At 38.6% G+C, this 14,811-nt stretch overlaps 1 non-coding gene across 1 annotated transcript; it reads left to right on the forward strand.

Moving 5' to 3' along the window:
• Positions 1-13,947: 13,947 nt before the first annotated feature.
• Positions 13,948-14,054, forward strand: LOC141676109 (small nucleolar RNA R71). Its single transcript, XR_012556716.1, has one exon. It is a non-coding gene; the product is annotated as a small nucleolar RNA R71 (small nucleolar RNA).
• Positions 14,055-14,811: the final 757 nt, after the last annotated feature.

Here is a 14,811-nt window from a genome sequence, read left to right on the forward strand (position 1 = left end):
GTTCTGGAAGTTATTGAAGCTCCAATTCATTTATCTACAATACTTGAAGATGTGGAGATAACTGATGAAGGTGTTGAAGCTTCTGAAGCCACTGGATCGATTTCTCATTATATTCTGCATACTGAAGCTGGAGATAAAATTCAGAAATTAGTGCAAGATCCAGCTGCTATTGAAGAATCTAATGATGGTAAAGAAACTCATATATCTAATGCTATGTTAGATCTTGAGGATAATCTTTTCTTTCATGAAGATATGCCTATGCATGTTCGACAATAAAAATTGACAGAGTTAGATGCTAAGAAGAAGCAGGATTATTCTGATAATCTCTGGAATGCTTATTGGAAAGATACTACATATCCTATTTCCAGAACACGTGCAGTTGAACATCTGGAAACAGTAGAACAGAAGATTATAAATCCTGTTGTGCAGAATCATCTGAAAGCATCTACTTTGGTTGTCAGATCCTTACACACGGCTCGTGAAGCAACAACTACTCAAATTAATCAAATTAAAGAATCATTGATTGCTTCAAAGCTGCTTACTCATCAGGAAATTCAGAAACAAATTTCACCAATAGTTACCAGACAAATTAATTGAAGCCAGTCAAGCTAGATTGGAAGCTAATCAAGCATAAATGTCTGATCAACTTACAGAATTACAGAATTCAATGGAGTTGATTCTTTCTCTACTACTTGGTGATGATGCCAAAAAGGGAGAGAAAATTGTTAAATCTAAATGCAAACAACTGTCATTGATAAGTACTGATGATGAAAATTCTGATGGAGGTAATAAGGAAGAACAGAAGGAGATTAAAAGAGGAAGCAAGAGGAATGAAAAAAAGAGTTAAAGAATTGACTGTGACTACTAAAATGCAAAAATCTTCACAAGTCACAACTATTGTTGATGAAGACCAAGGTATTCTGGAGAAAGAAGCCGGTGCTGAAGCAAGCCAATATCTTCAAACTCTGAAATTTAAAGGAAGAAAGACAACTATATTGTACAAAGATCCAAATATTCAATTATTTGATTCTGAAGTAAGTAGAAGAATATTTGCAAAGGAAAATCCTGTAGTTGATCTTAAACAGTTAAGGCAAACAGAGGAAGACTTTAAAAATTCTATAAAGACATCAAATGCTGATATTACTGTTGTTTCTCAAGTACTTTATGAAGATGATCCTTCTAAAAGACCAACTAGAGGTATAGTTATAAGGGAAATCAGTCAGGCGGAAAGTGAAAGATCTCCCAGATCACAAGCTATTGGAACTGCTGACATGAAGCTTAAAGGAAAGGAGAAGATAGAAGAAAATTCAAAGAATTTCAAAAACTAAAAGCCAAAGCTGAAGAAAATCTTATCGAAGTAGAAATCATCAGGCAGAAAGTGAAAGATCTCCCAGATCACAATCTATTGGAACTGCTGACATGAAGCTTAAAGGAAAGGAGAAGATAGAAGAAAATTCAAAGAATTTCAAAAACTAAAAGCCAAAGATGAAGAAAATCTTATCGAAGCAGAAATCATCCAAGCTGGTGATTAAAGGAAGATTTCTGGAAGCATTCTGAGCTGAGGAAGTGGAGTTAACCTCTGACATTGCTCAAGTTAAAGAAGCAGTTCGGGATGAAGAGTTAAAGTCTGCTATTCACTGAAGCATCATTGAATATGCATACTTGGTTCCTACATTTAGATAGTTTTGACATCATCAATTGGAACTTGTCCATAATTCCATAATGAACAAGTAGAGGGAGATTGTTATGAGCAATTGATGATATCAAACAGAATCTATCAGAAGTATCAACAGATGGTGGGTGATGAAATCAGTATTTGTCACATCAGTTGATCTTTGAAGAGGAAAAGGAAACAGGAATTTCAATTCGGTGGAGGACTTTATCTCAGAAGTAATAGTATAGGTTTCCTTGTTATTAATAGAATATGATTCCTTATACATTGGTAGTTGTGCTCTATAAAAGCATAGTTTAGGTTCATGCTATATGCATTGCGACATTGTTATATCTTTCACATAACCTAGCAGCTCTCAAGGATATTTGTTTATCCTTTCGAGAGAGTACTTGTGTAATAAGTTTTTATAAGATTCATATAAAAACTGTTTAATTCTGTTGAAACTTTGTCTAGTTGATCGTTTAACTATATTACCCCCCTCTATAGTTGATTAAGGGCCTAACAAATGCCTACAGAGTTTATGTGCTTGAACAGAAGTAAATTATGGAAAGCACAAATATGACTTTTGATGATGACAAGTGTCCAGGCTTGGAATGCCTTGATGAAAATGAAGCTGAAATTTTGAAGTTTAAAAATCTCGATATTGACTGTAATTCTGAGGATGATGCTGAGATCAACAGAGAAAATAGAATGGAGCAAGAAACAACTGAACAAGTAATCCATGAAAATAAAGATTCTAATCAAGAAAGAATTTCATCTGAGTTTAATGGCATAAACTCAGGGGGAGAAGAAGATGGTGATTCTGCAAGTCATTGTAATGGTGAAAGCAATTCTAGTCAACAAGATCACACCAGAAAATGGGATAAAGTCACACTAAAGATGCAATAATTGGTGATCCAAATGCTAGAGTGAGAACTAGAAGTGCTACTGCAAATGAATGTTTTTATGCATGTTTTTTGTCACAAATCGAGCCAAAGAAAACTGAAGAGGCCTTGCTTGATCCTGACTGCCATGCAGATAAAATTAAATCAGTTTGAGAGAAATAAAGTTTGGGAATTAGTTCCTGCACCAAGAAACAGAAGCATTATTGGAACAAAATGAGTGTATAGAAAGAAAATGGATGAAAATGGAATTGTGACAAGAAACAAATCAAGACTTGTTGCTAAAGGTTACTCACAAGAGGAAGGAATTGACTATGATGAAAATTTTGCTTCAGTTGCAAGACTTGACGCAATAAGAATATTCCTTGCATTTGCTACAAACTCAAATTTTAAGGTGTATCAAATGGATGTGAAAAGTGCATTCCTCAATGGTGAATTGGAAGAGGAAGTCTATGTGCAAAAGCCATCTGGATTTGAAGATTCAGAATTTCCAGACTTTGTGTATAAATTGTTAAAAGCTATCTATGGTTTAAAGCAAGACCCTAGAGCATGGTATGACACACTATCAAAATTCTTGATCAAAATGGATTCCCTAGAGGAACTATTGATAAGGCTCTATTCTACAAGAAACATGGTGATGATATTATCCTAGTTCAAATTTATGTGGATGATATCATTTTTGGTTCTACTAATGAGAAGTTATGTCAAAGATTTTCAAGACTCATGCAGAGTGAATATGAGATGAACATGATGAGAGAGCTCAGTTACTTCCTTGACCTTCAAATTAGTCAAATAAGTGATGGCATCTTCATTAGTCAAACCAAATATGTGAAAGATTTATTGAAGAAGTATGGAATGGTTGACTGCTCACCTACATCTACACCAATGTCTACAGCTACCATTTTGTATGAAGATAAGAAAGGAAAAAGTATAGACATATCTGGCTATAGAGGAATAATTGGATCTTTGCTTTGCTTAACTGCTAGTAGACCGGACATTATGTTTGCAACATATATGTGTGCTAGATTTCAAGCAAATCCCAAGAAATCACATTTGATAGCAGTATAGAGAATTTTCAGATATTTAAAGGGAACAACAAACTTGGGATTGTGGTATCCTAAGGGAACTGGTTTTGAAGCTGTTGGATACACAGATGCAGATTTTGCTGGATGCAGGGTTGACAGGAAGAGTACTAGTGGAAGCTGTCAATTTCTTGGTCAAAGACTTGTATCTTGGTATAGTAAGAAACAACAATTTGTGTCAACTTCTACAGCTGAGGCTGAATATATAGCTGCAGGAAGTTATGCTCAAGTGTTTTGGGTTAGAAATCAACTAATGGACTATAGCCTAATATTACACAAAATTCCTATCATATGTGATAATACTAATGCCATATCTATTATTGCTAATCCAGTCAATCATTATAGAACTAAGCACATTGATGTAAGGTACCATTTTATTAGAGAACATGCTGCAAATGGTACTATTGAGCTCATTTTTGTTCCAACAGGAAAAAAATTAGCTGACATTTTCACTAAAACTTTAGATGAAGCAACTTTCACTAGACTTGTTAGTGAAATTGAAATGTTAAATTTTTCATCCTAAAGGCAAGAACTCAGCTAATATGTTGCAACAGATTAAGTTATGATAAATTAAAATTAATTTGATTTAATTGGAAATTAACTGGAATATGATTTATAAATATTTAATAATGCTCTATATATTTATTTTTATAAATTTAAAATTTAACTTGGAATTTTTTAAATTCTAAGAAAAACTGTCTAGCTGTTAATTTATATTTTCAATATGTGAAATTAATATAAGATAAAACTGAGAACAATAAAAATATGTAGAGAACTGAGTTCTCGATAAGTCTAAATGACTTCTCGACAAGTCATTTTCAGACTTCTCGATAGAGTTCTCGATAAGTTTTTTCTAACTTCCCGAAGGACTTCTCGACAAGTCTCATTATGACTTCTCGATAAGTCTTGTAGAGATATTGACATATGTTTATTCATAGAGTTCTCTACAAGTATAAATTTTAGACTTCTCGATAATTTAGAACTGAAATAATTTAATAAATTATTTTAGTAAAGTACTTTCCATAAAAAATCATTCTAATTTTATTTTGATTTATTCAAATAAAAACTGGAAAAATTTAGTCCATTCAGGACAAACTAGGTATTTATTTGACATCTCGATAAGTCACTATCTAGTTCTCGACAAAAGTCAGGAAAGTGACATCTCGATATGTATCTATTCATTCACGTGACTTCTCGTTTATTCCTACTTCTCGATAAGTCACTGTTAGTCGCTAAACACGCGCTAATAATACATGCAAGTATACGAGTTCGCAAGTAGTATATAATCTTTTCTAGTTCGTTCCCAAAAAGACTGTATTGGTTAACTATCTAATTTATGCACCTAAGTAACAATGTATGGTTATTATCCAATGCTAAGATGATAACAAATTGAGAGTGTTCATTACTAAGAATTACGCTAACAACTATAACTACGAGAATAAGATTGACTGAATTGATATATATGACAAACATGGGATTCTAACTTCATTAAATACTTCATTCAATAGCTTTATTATTCTTAACCTTAGCATGCAATGGTGATGGAACTAATTAGATAACATGAAACTGATAAACACCAACTTTCGTTGCACGAGTACCAATCTACCAGACATCTACAAAAGAGATAGAAGCTGAATAGGCACCAATTATATTGAGACCCTATATGTCTATAGAATTTGAGAACATAACGGTTTAAGTACAAGTTATCTATCTTGATTACATAGGGCAAGTAAGATGGTTAAAATTACCTACGAATCATGTATGACTCATACATGAACCTATGCTAGCATGGCAAGTTCTAAATCCTTAAATTCACTTTCGCTTCATTAAGAATTAACACGCTATCTTATAAGTTCACGATGCTCAAAAGATGAATACGCACAACCAATACTAGGATATCATACAATCACCACATACTAAGACATCAAACAATTTAACTAAAGAAATCCATAAATAAATCCGCTAGAACCCACGATAACGATTAGCCCATAATCGGACTCATCATCAACGTGGGTTCCGATGAAAACATGATATAACAAACGTAGTCTTTATACGAATAAATAAAACCAAGTATAAACAAGAGTATAAGTTCAGAAAAACAAGAAACAGGCATCCAATTTACAACTTAAAATAAAGATTCACATAAAATAAACTAGATCATCTTTGCCTTTGTTGAATTGTGCTAAAGGTCTCTTGTCGTCTTCTCCTTACGCTCTGGTCCGTCTCTGACTAGTTCTTTTTTTATTAAAAACGACCTAATATGAATATATATAGCAGCCCTTAACAATCTGGAAGCTTCCCTTTTAGAATTGTAATAGAAACAGGATTCTGAAATTCGGCCTCGGCGCGGCCGCGCACTATCACAACGCGGGCGCACTGCATTTCTGGAACCCCGGCGCGGGCGCGCCCTATCACAATGCGGGCGCGCCGTCCTTCTGGGAAAACTCAGATTTCTATTTAAAACTTGCTGCTTCGAGCCGGCTTTCCACGAGCTTTTATTCCAACACCACCTGGACACCAAATTAGCACCAAAACAATGCTAATTCACCAGATTACCTGAATAGTGTCTGAAATGCAAAAACACTAGAAAACACATTAAAACACATAACAACTTGAGTACAAATACACCAATTCAAAGCTTATTAGAGCATAATAAAGTGTCATAAATGCCACTCAACATACCCCCAAACTTGAATCGATGCTTGTCCTCAAGCATAAACAGACTCAAAGAACAAGAAACAAAAATACATGAATGCAACTATATGAATGCAACGATCCCCAATAGAATAACTCAACCAACCAACAAGCAGCATATCAACAAATGCAGTTATTCACATGAAGATCAATCAAATCATATAAATCAACTTACAAACTAGAGACGTGTGTGTGTGAAGATGCTTGCAGATATACTATCGCAACTAGATCGGTAATCATGACTTACTACTCAGCAAGGCAATCGCAAGATTATAAATAAAATAAAAATCTAGACTCAAAATAACTTACAACACTTCAATTCTTATATTGGAGTTTTATACGGATTCATGCTTTTATTCACTATAAAATAACACAAATATGCTTATTTGATCGTGCAATGAGTGAGATCCATAAAAGACCTATACAATAGTACCCATGTAGTGAGCGTGAGGTTAGCGGATCCCAGACCATAAAAGCCTTAAGTCACTAGGCACAAAGTCCCCTAAGAACTTAATAACTCGAGTACTAAAGAGCCCACTCATGATCAATTATACATAACACTTATTTTTTTTTCTTTTTTTTCACAATTTCTGAATGAGTGTGTTTCGCTCCATCTCATTCAACCCTAGACTACTCATAAAAATATGAGCCGGCTACTAGCCATTTGACACCTAGCCACACAACTAGCAATGAAATCCAATTTCTCCAATTTTTAAATATCCATGTCTTTTATTATTAAGAGAATACCCTAAATTCTAAATATAAACAAGCGATTAAACCTCGACGAATCAAATAAACCATGATCATAATCTAGCACTCTAGCAACCTATAAGACTTAGTGAAATACAAGTGTCTCTAGCATGCAAATTAATCCAATAAGACTCAACATCACTAAATACGAGATCACTACACTAGCATCAATATCGCAAGTCAATCGAAAAAATTATCTAAGGGATCATGTTATAATGCAAATGCATGCAACTACATGAACAAAATATCATAAAAACTACCAAAATAATAAAAAAAACTACATGGCAAAATATGCAAACTATATGAACTAAACTATCATGAACATGCAAACTATATGAGACTCACACAAACATATTCCTTCAACTACTACCCCCAAACTTAAAATATTCATTGTCCTCAGTGAAGGTAATAGTAAGGAATCAGGCATACCTACTCTGAATCAGAATCCTCACCCTCAAGGGGTGGGGTTTTAGGTGTGTTAGGAGGTGGATACACAGAATCCTCACTAAATATTGGCCATTGAATGTCAACTCTGGTGGCTCTAAATGCAGTCCCAAGTGCCTGGGTGAGATCCTGTGAAAAATGACTATGGATGTCGTGTATCGCATCCATCCTCCTCGTAAGACGCCTATACTGCATCGAGCTCAAACCAGCTCCCATGCCCGCTCATGCTGCCTCCTGTTGCTGCTTCGATGGTCCTCCTTCATCTCCTAACTGAGATCTCCATACAGTCCTGCTCGCCTGACCAGCAGCTGTCCTCCCACCAGGTAAGTGGTCAAAAGAATACCCAAGCCCCTTCAGATCGGGCTTGCCTCCATCCCATTCCTGCATCGTAGCCAAAGTAGTGTTATCGATCGGAGCACTCGGAATATGCAACTGCTCATGTGTGGGCCAATACACACCAACTGCCATACACAACTTTGTCACCACTGATGTATACGGAATAGACCCCGTAGTGCTCCCCCTCAAGAACCTCAGAATCCCCTAGTATATCACCATCCCCAAATCTACATATTCACCCTGCTGAATGCCCCATAGCAGACGTGCTCGCTCCACAGTAACCTCATGCACATGCGAAGATGGCATGATATTAGCACATATAAAAGTGTTCCATGCACGGGCAAACCTGTTCATGCCGGATGCCGGGAACATAAAATACTCGGCGGCTGTGCCCCTTTTGATCTTCCAATGTGTGTCGGGCCGACATAGAGTAGCAACAATAAGATCCAGATCAAAGTCCTCTGGAGTCTTATCATTGCAGGTATCCTGCCCCACCTTCCTCGCAGGATACTCAATCACGGTCCTAATAGCCTCTGCACTATACTCCACCGTCCGCCCTCGCACCACAGTAAAGCCATTCTTCTCGACCTTGGCATTCGCATAGAACTCACGAACCACACTCATAGGCACAGCGGCTGGTACCTCGCAAAAAGAAACCCAGCCCATCTCCAAAAGCTTACCATCATTCCCAGATGGCAGGAACCCTCTCTCCTTAGCAATAGGCTTCACGAGAAGCCTCGTCTACTCCTCCTCAGCCTCGGGAGTAGAAAACCTGGGCCTCACACCACTCGAAGTTGACGAATCGGTGGCGCTGCTATCGACTGGAGTTCTTTGTCTCTTGGGTGCCATGGAAATTGATTAGAGAGAATAAGAGTTGAGTTTGAGAGAGAATTTTTGTTTAAGAGTTCGTGAATTGGTGAAGAAGTTTGTGTATGGGGTGTATGTATATATAGGCGGTGAAAAGAGAATTAGTTATGGAATAGAAGTGGGATTTGATTATGGGAATAATAGGAGTAATGGGTTTGATTTGGAGAGGGAATTATGGGATGTGGGGGAGTAAAATTCGGTTAGGAATTGATTTTTGGGACATAATTCCCGTTTTCCCCCCGTCTTAAACTACCTTTTATTTTTTTCCAAAGTCGGGACACGGCGCGGTCGCGCGCTGGGATGGCGCGGGCGCGCGCTGGGATGGCGCGGGCGCGCGCTGAGATGGCGCGGGCGCGCCAGGCTTCTGTAGTCGGACCTGAATTTTTTCATTTTTTTGATTTTTTTGTGATTTTCTCTTTTCTTCTTGCTTCCTCTACTTACTAATGTACAACAATCTTGGGTTGCCTCCCAAGAAGTGCTTCTTTTACGTCGCTAGCTCGACATAGAATCTTGAGATCAAGTGGATAATAAAACGGCACTAACCACCTCGCGGGTTGTTGTGTCACCATAATAATGCTTCAACCGTTGACCATTTACCTTGAATGCTTGGCCTGGATCATTCTCAAAAATTTTCACCGCTCCATGTAGAAACACAGTTTTGATTATGAAGGGCCCTGACCATCTTGACTTCAACTTTCCAGGAAAAAGACGGAGACGAGAGTTGAATAAAAGAACTTGTTACCCTGGCATAAATTTCTTGAGCACTAGACCCCGATTGTGCCACCTCTTGACTTTCTCCTTATACATCATGTTGTTTTCATAAGCTTGAAGTCGAAACTCGTCAAGTTCATTTAACTGAAGCATCCTCTTCTTTCCAGCTGCATCCAAGTCCAGATTCAATTTCTTCAAAGCCCAATATGCTTTATGCTCGAGCTCCACAGGAAAATGACAGCCCTTACCATACACCAACTGAAATGGCGACATTCCCAATGGAGTCTTATATGCTGTTCTATACGCCCAAACAGCTTCATCAAGCTTTAAATACCAATCCTTCCTTGATGGACATACCACTTTCTCCAAAATGCGCTTGATCTCTCTGTTAGATACCTCAGCTTGACCATTTGTCTGAGGATGATAAGCTGTAGCAATGCAATGATTCACATTATACCTTTTCATCATAGCAGTGAACTTGCGATTGCAAAAATGCGACCTCTTATCATTGATTATGACTCTTGAAGTTCCAAACCTTGTGAATATTTGCTTGTGAAGAAAACTAAGCACCACTTTCGCATTGTTTGTTGGCAACGCCTTAACTTCAACCCATTTCGATACATAATCAACTGCCAACAAGATATACTGATTGTTACAAGACAAGACAAATGGCCCCATAAAGTCAATTCCCCAAACATCGAAGACCTCAACCCCGAGAAGCACATTAAGAGGCATCTCATCCTTTTTAGACATATTACCCACACGTTGACATCGATCACATTTCAAAATAAACCGATGAGCATCTTTAAATAATGTTGAAGAACACGAGTTGCTGTCTTTTTTCCACCATAATGTCCTCCATAAGCCGTTGAATGGCAATCTTTCAAGATCCCCCCCGTTTCGCTATAAGGAATACATCTCCTGATGATTTGGTCAGCTCCTTGGCGAAAAAGAAATGGCTCATCCCACATATACCACTTCACCTCATGAAGAAACTTCTTCCTTTGAGCATAAGATAAGTCGGGAGGCATGATATTACTCACAAGATAGTTCACAATGTCTGCAAACCACGGTTCTTCTTCTTGCATTCCGAACAGCTGCTCGTCGGGAAATGACTCATTTATCAATATCTTATCCAATGAAGTAGCATTAGGATTCTCTAAACGCGAGAGATGATCAGCAACTTGATTTTCAATTCCTTTTATGTCCTTGATCTCTAGTTCAAATTCTTGGAGCAAAAGACCCATCGAATCAATCTAGGCTTCGAGTCCTTTTTTGAGATGAGATATCGAATGACGGTGTGATCAGTGAAAACTGTCACCTTAGTCCCAAGTAGACAAGATCAAAATTTCTCAAAACCGTAGACAATAGCCAAAAGTTCTTTCTCCGTAGTAGTGTAATTCAGTTGAGCACCATTTAGAGTCTTACTAGCGTAGTAGACTACATGAAATATATTGTTCTTTCTCTGCCCAAGAACTGCTCCAACTGTATAGTCACTTGCATCACACATCATCTCAAAAGGCTCATTCCAATCAGGTGCAGTTATGACAGGTGCCGTGATTAAACTCTTCTTCAATATCTCAAAAGCTGCAAGGCACTCATCATTGAATTTAAAAGGAACATCTTTCTCTAACAAACTGCACACATGCTTTGAAATTTTTGAGAAGTCCTTGATGAAACGCCTGTAGAAACCCGCATGACCAAGAAAACTGTGAATCCCCTTGACAGACTTAGGTGGTGGAAGATTCTCAATGACCCCCACCTTGGCCTTGTCTACCTTTAAACCCTTATTAGAAACCTTGTGCCCGAGAATAATGCCTTGACGCACCATAAAATGACATTTCTCCCAATTGAGAACCAGATTGGTCTCAATACACCTCTTGAGAACGTGTCCAAGATTCTGCAAGCATTCATCAAAAGAATTGCCAAAAATTGAGAAGTCGTCCATGAACACCTCCACATTCTGGCCAATTATGTCGAAAAAGATGGCCATCATACATCTCTGAAATGTGGCTGTTGTACCACACAGACCAAAAGAAACTCGTCTGAAGGAGAAAGTACCAAATGGACAAGTGAAGGTAGTCTTCTCCTGATCTTCTGGAGCGATACAAATCTAATTGTAACCTGAATAGCCATCCAGAAGACAATAATACTCATGACCAGCCAATCTGTCAAGCATCTGATCAATGAAGGGCAATGGAAAATGGTCCTTCGTAGTGGCTTTGTTCAGCTTCCGATAGTCCATGCAGACTCTCCACCCTGTGACTGCCCGTGTAGGAATAAGCTCATTATTCTCATTTGCTACCACAGTAATTCCACCTTTCTTTGGCACATATTGAACCGGACTTACCCATGAACTGTCAGAGATAGGATAGATGATCCCTGCATCTAGCCACTTCAAAATTTCCTTCTTCACTACCTCCTTCATGATAGGATTAAGTCTTCTTTGCTGCTCAAATGGAGGCTTGCTACCTTCCTCTAGCAGAATTTTATGCATACAGTAAGAAGGGCTGATCCCCATGATGTCTGATATAGTCCATCCAATTGTCGACTTGAACTCTCTCAGAATCCTCAAAAGCTTTTCCTCATTACTACCTGAAAGGTCAGATGCAATAATAACAGGCAGAGTAGATGCATCACCTAAAAATGCATACCTCAAATGCTCAGGTAAAGGCTTAAGCTCAAGAGATGGAGGTTCCTCAATAGAAGGCTTGAGGCATTTAGGAGATTTGTTCAATTTCTCCATTCCAAGAGATTCAAAAGGCATATCAATCTTCCTTTTCCATGGAGAAGCATTCAAATACTGCAATTGCTCTTCACCTTCGTCATCTTCACTGTCTGAATTCCCCAATAAGGCTTTTTCTAAGGCATCAGACCTTAGCAATTGATCACGTTCCGATGTGACCACCGAATCGACCAACTCCACTTTTAAGCATTCCTCATTATCAGTAGGAAATTTTACAGCATTGAACACATTAAAAGTAACATCCTGATCCAGCACTCGCATTGTAAGCTCACCCTTCTGCACATCGATCAAAGTTCGGCCAGTTGCCAAGAAAGGTCTTCACAAGATTATGGGAATCTTTTTATCCTCCTCGAAATCAAAAATTACAAAATCAGCAGGAAAAATGAGTTTATCAACATTGACCAAGACATCCTCCACAATACCTCGCGGATATGTAATAGAATAGTCGGCCGACTGCAAAGTCATATAAGTTGGTTTAGGATCAGGTAAGTCCAACTGCTTGAAGATTGACAAAGGCATCAGATTGATGCTAGCTCCCAAGTCACATAAGCATCTGTCAAAAGACACTTTTCCAATATTACATGGAATAGTGAAGCTTCCTGGATCTTTAAGCTTTGGAGGCAACTTCTACTGCAACACAGCACTGTATTCCTCTGTGAGAGTGAAAGTCTCTAAATCATCTAGCTTCACTTTCCGAGAGAGAATACCTTTCATAAACTTTGCATAATTAGGCATCTGCTCGAGAGCCTCAACGAAAGGTATGTTGATATGAAGTTTCTTGAACACCTCCAGAAACTTCTCAAATTGCTTGTCCAGCTTTTTCTTCTGCAACCGCTTAGGAAAAGGTGGTGGAGGATAGATCTGTTTCTCCCCTGTATTACCCTCAGGCGGAGTGTGCTCAACAGTAGTCTTCATTGGTTTTACTTCTTCATCCTACTGCTTTGCTTCTTTGTCAGCCCCAGCTTCTTCAGTCAACTCTTGAGTTTGTTCGGGATTCGCAACCTTCCCAGACCTCAAAGTGATTGCCTTTAGCTGCTCCTTAGCTACCTTCTTTTCTGGCACTTCAGTGTCACTAGGCAATGTACCAGGTTGATGATTTAGCAAGGCATTGGCAATTTGCCCAATTTGATTTTCCAAGGTCTTGATAGAAACAGCTTGACTCTTGCACATAAGCTTCAACTCCTCTAATTCAGATTTTTCATTAGCTGGTTGCAGCTGAAGTTGTTATCTTGGTGCATACCGCGGTTGCTGAAAACTAGGGGGTTGTATTGCTTAGCTGGATACTGCTGATAAGGCTGTTGAACCGCATTCTGAGCGTTGCTCCAACTGAAATTAGGATGATTATGGTTGTTAGGATGATAGGTGGCTAGCACAGGTTATTACGATCGCTGGAAGTTGCTTACGAACTGAGCTGATTCAATAGAAATTGCGCACTGATCAGTCTCATGGGCACCAGCACAGAGCTCACAGATACTAGTGATTTGATTAACTCCATAATTAGCCAAAGTGTCCACCTTCATTGTCAAAGCCTTAAGTTGGGCAGCGATAGTAGTTGCTGTGTCCAACTCCAAAATTCCTGCTACTTTCCCCTGAGTCAATCTCTGGGAAGGATTCTGGTACTCATTAGCAGCCATCAGTTTAATAAGTTCATAGGCTTCATCGTAGCTCTTAGCCCCCAAGGCTCATCCTGATGCTGCATCAAGCATGGGCCTAAACGTAGGACCCAATACATTATAGAAGCAGTTAATAATCATCCAATCAGGCATGTCATGGTGTGGGCACTTCCTTAGCATCTCCTTATATCGATCCCACGCCTCACACAGAGATTCTCCAGTTTGCTGCGCGAACTGGGTCAGAGCATTCCTGATTGTTGCAGTCTTCGCCATGGGGAAGAATTTAGTGAGAAACTTTTGAGTAAGATCTTCCCAAGTTGTGATAGACCCTGCTGGTAGAGAGTGTAATCAGCACTTAACCTTGTCCCTCAGAGAGAATGGGAAGAGTCGTAGCTTGATAGCATCTTCAGTCACATCATTGAATTTGAAAGTATCGCAGATCTCGATGAAATCCCTAATGTGCATGTTGGGGTCTTCAATAGGAGAACCCACAAAATGAACTGAGTTCTGTATCATCTGGATCATGCTTGACTTGATCTCAAAAGTGTTAGCCCTGATGGCTGGTCTAATGATGTTAGACTGAATGTCATTAATCTTAGGCTTAGAATAGTCCATCAAAGCCTTCAGATTTTCTGCTTGATCACCCATAGCTACTACAATTGGCTCTTCAACTTTCTCTTCTTCTTCTACCTTCTTTTCTTCCTTAAAAACTTCCCTACGAACTACCACAAGTTCTTCCTCGGCTTTATGCAGTGTTCTCTTACGAGTACGCGAACGCGTATGCATACATCCTCGCTAGAGTACCTGAAACCAGACAAGGAACAAATAAGTAACTATGTCTGAGTACATGAACTTTAACGACCACTGATGGAAAGCACATAAACTATAAATTAACACTGCAGTCCCCGGCATCGGCGCCACAAACTTGTTAGTCGCTAAACACGCGCTAATAATACACGCAAGTATACGAGTTCGCAAGTAGTATGGAATCTTTTCTAGTTCATTCCCACAGAGA

Source organism: Apium graveolens, chromosome 7 (genome assembly GCF_009905375.1).
Source record: "Apium graveolens cultivar Ventura chromosome 7, ASM990537v1, whole genome shotgun sequence".
In the NCBI taxonomy this organism is placed as follows: Eukaryota; Viridiplantae; Streptophyta; class Magnoliopsida; order Apiales; family Apiaceae; genus Apium; species Apium graveolens.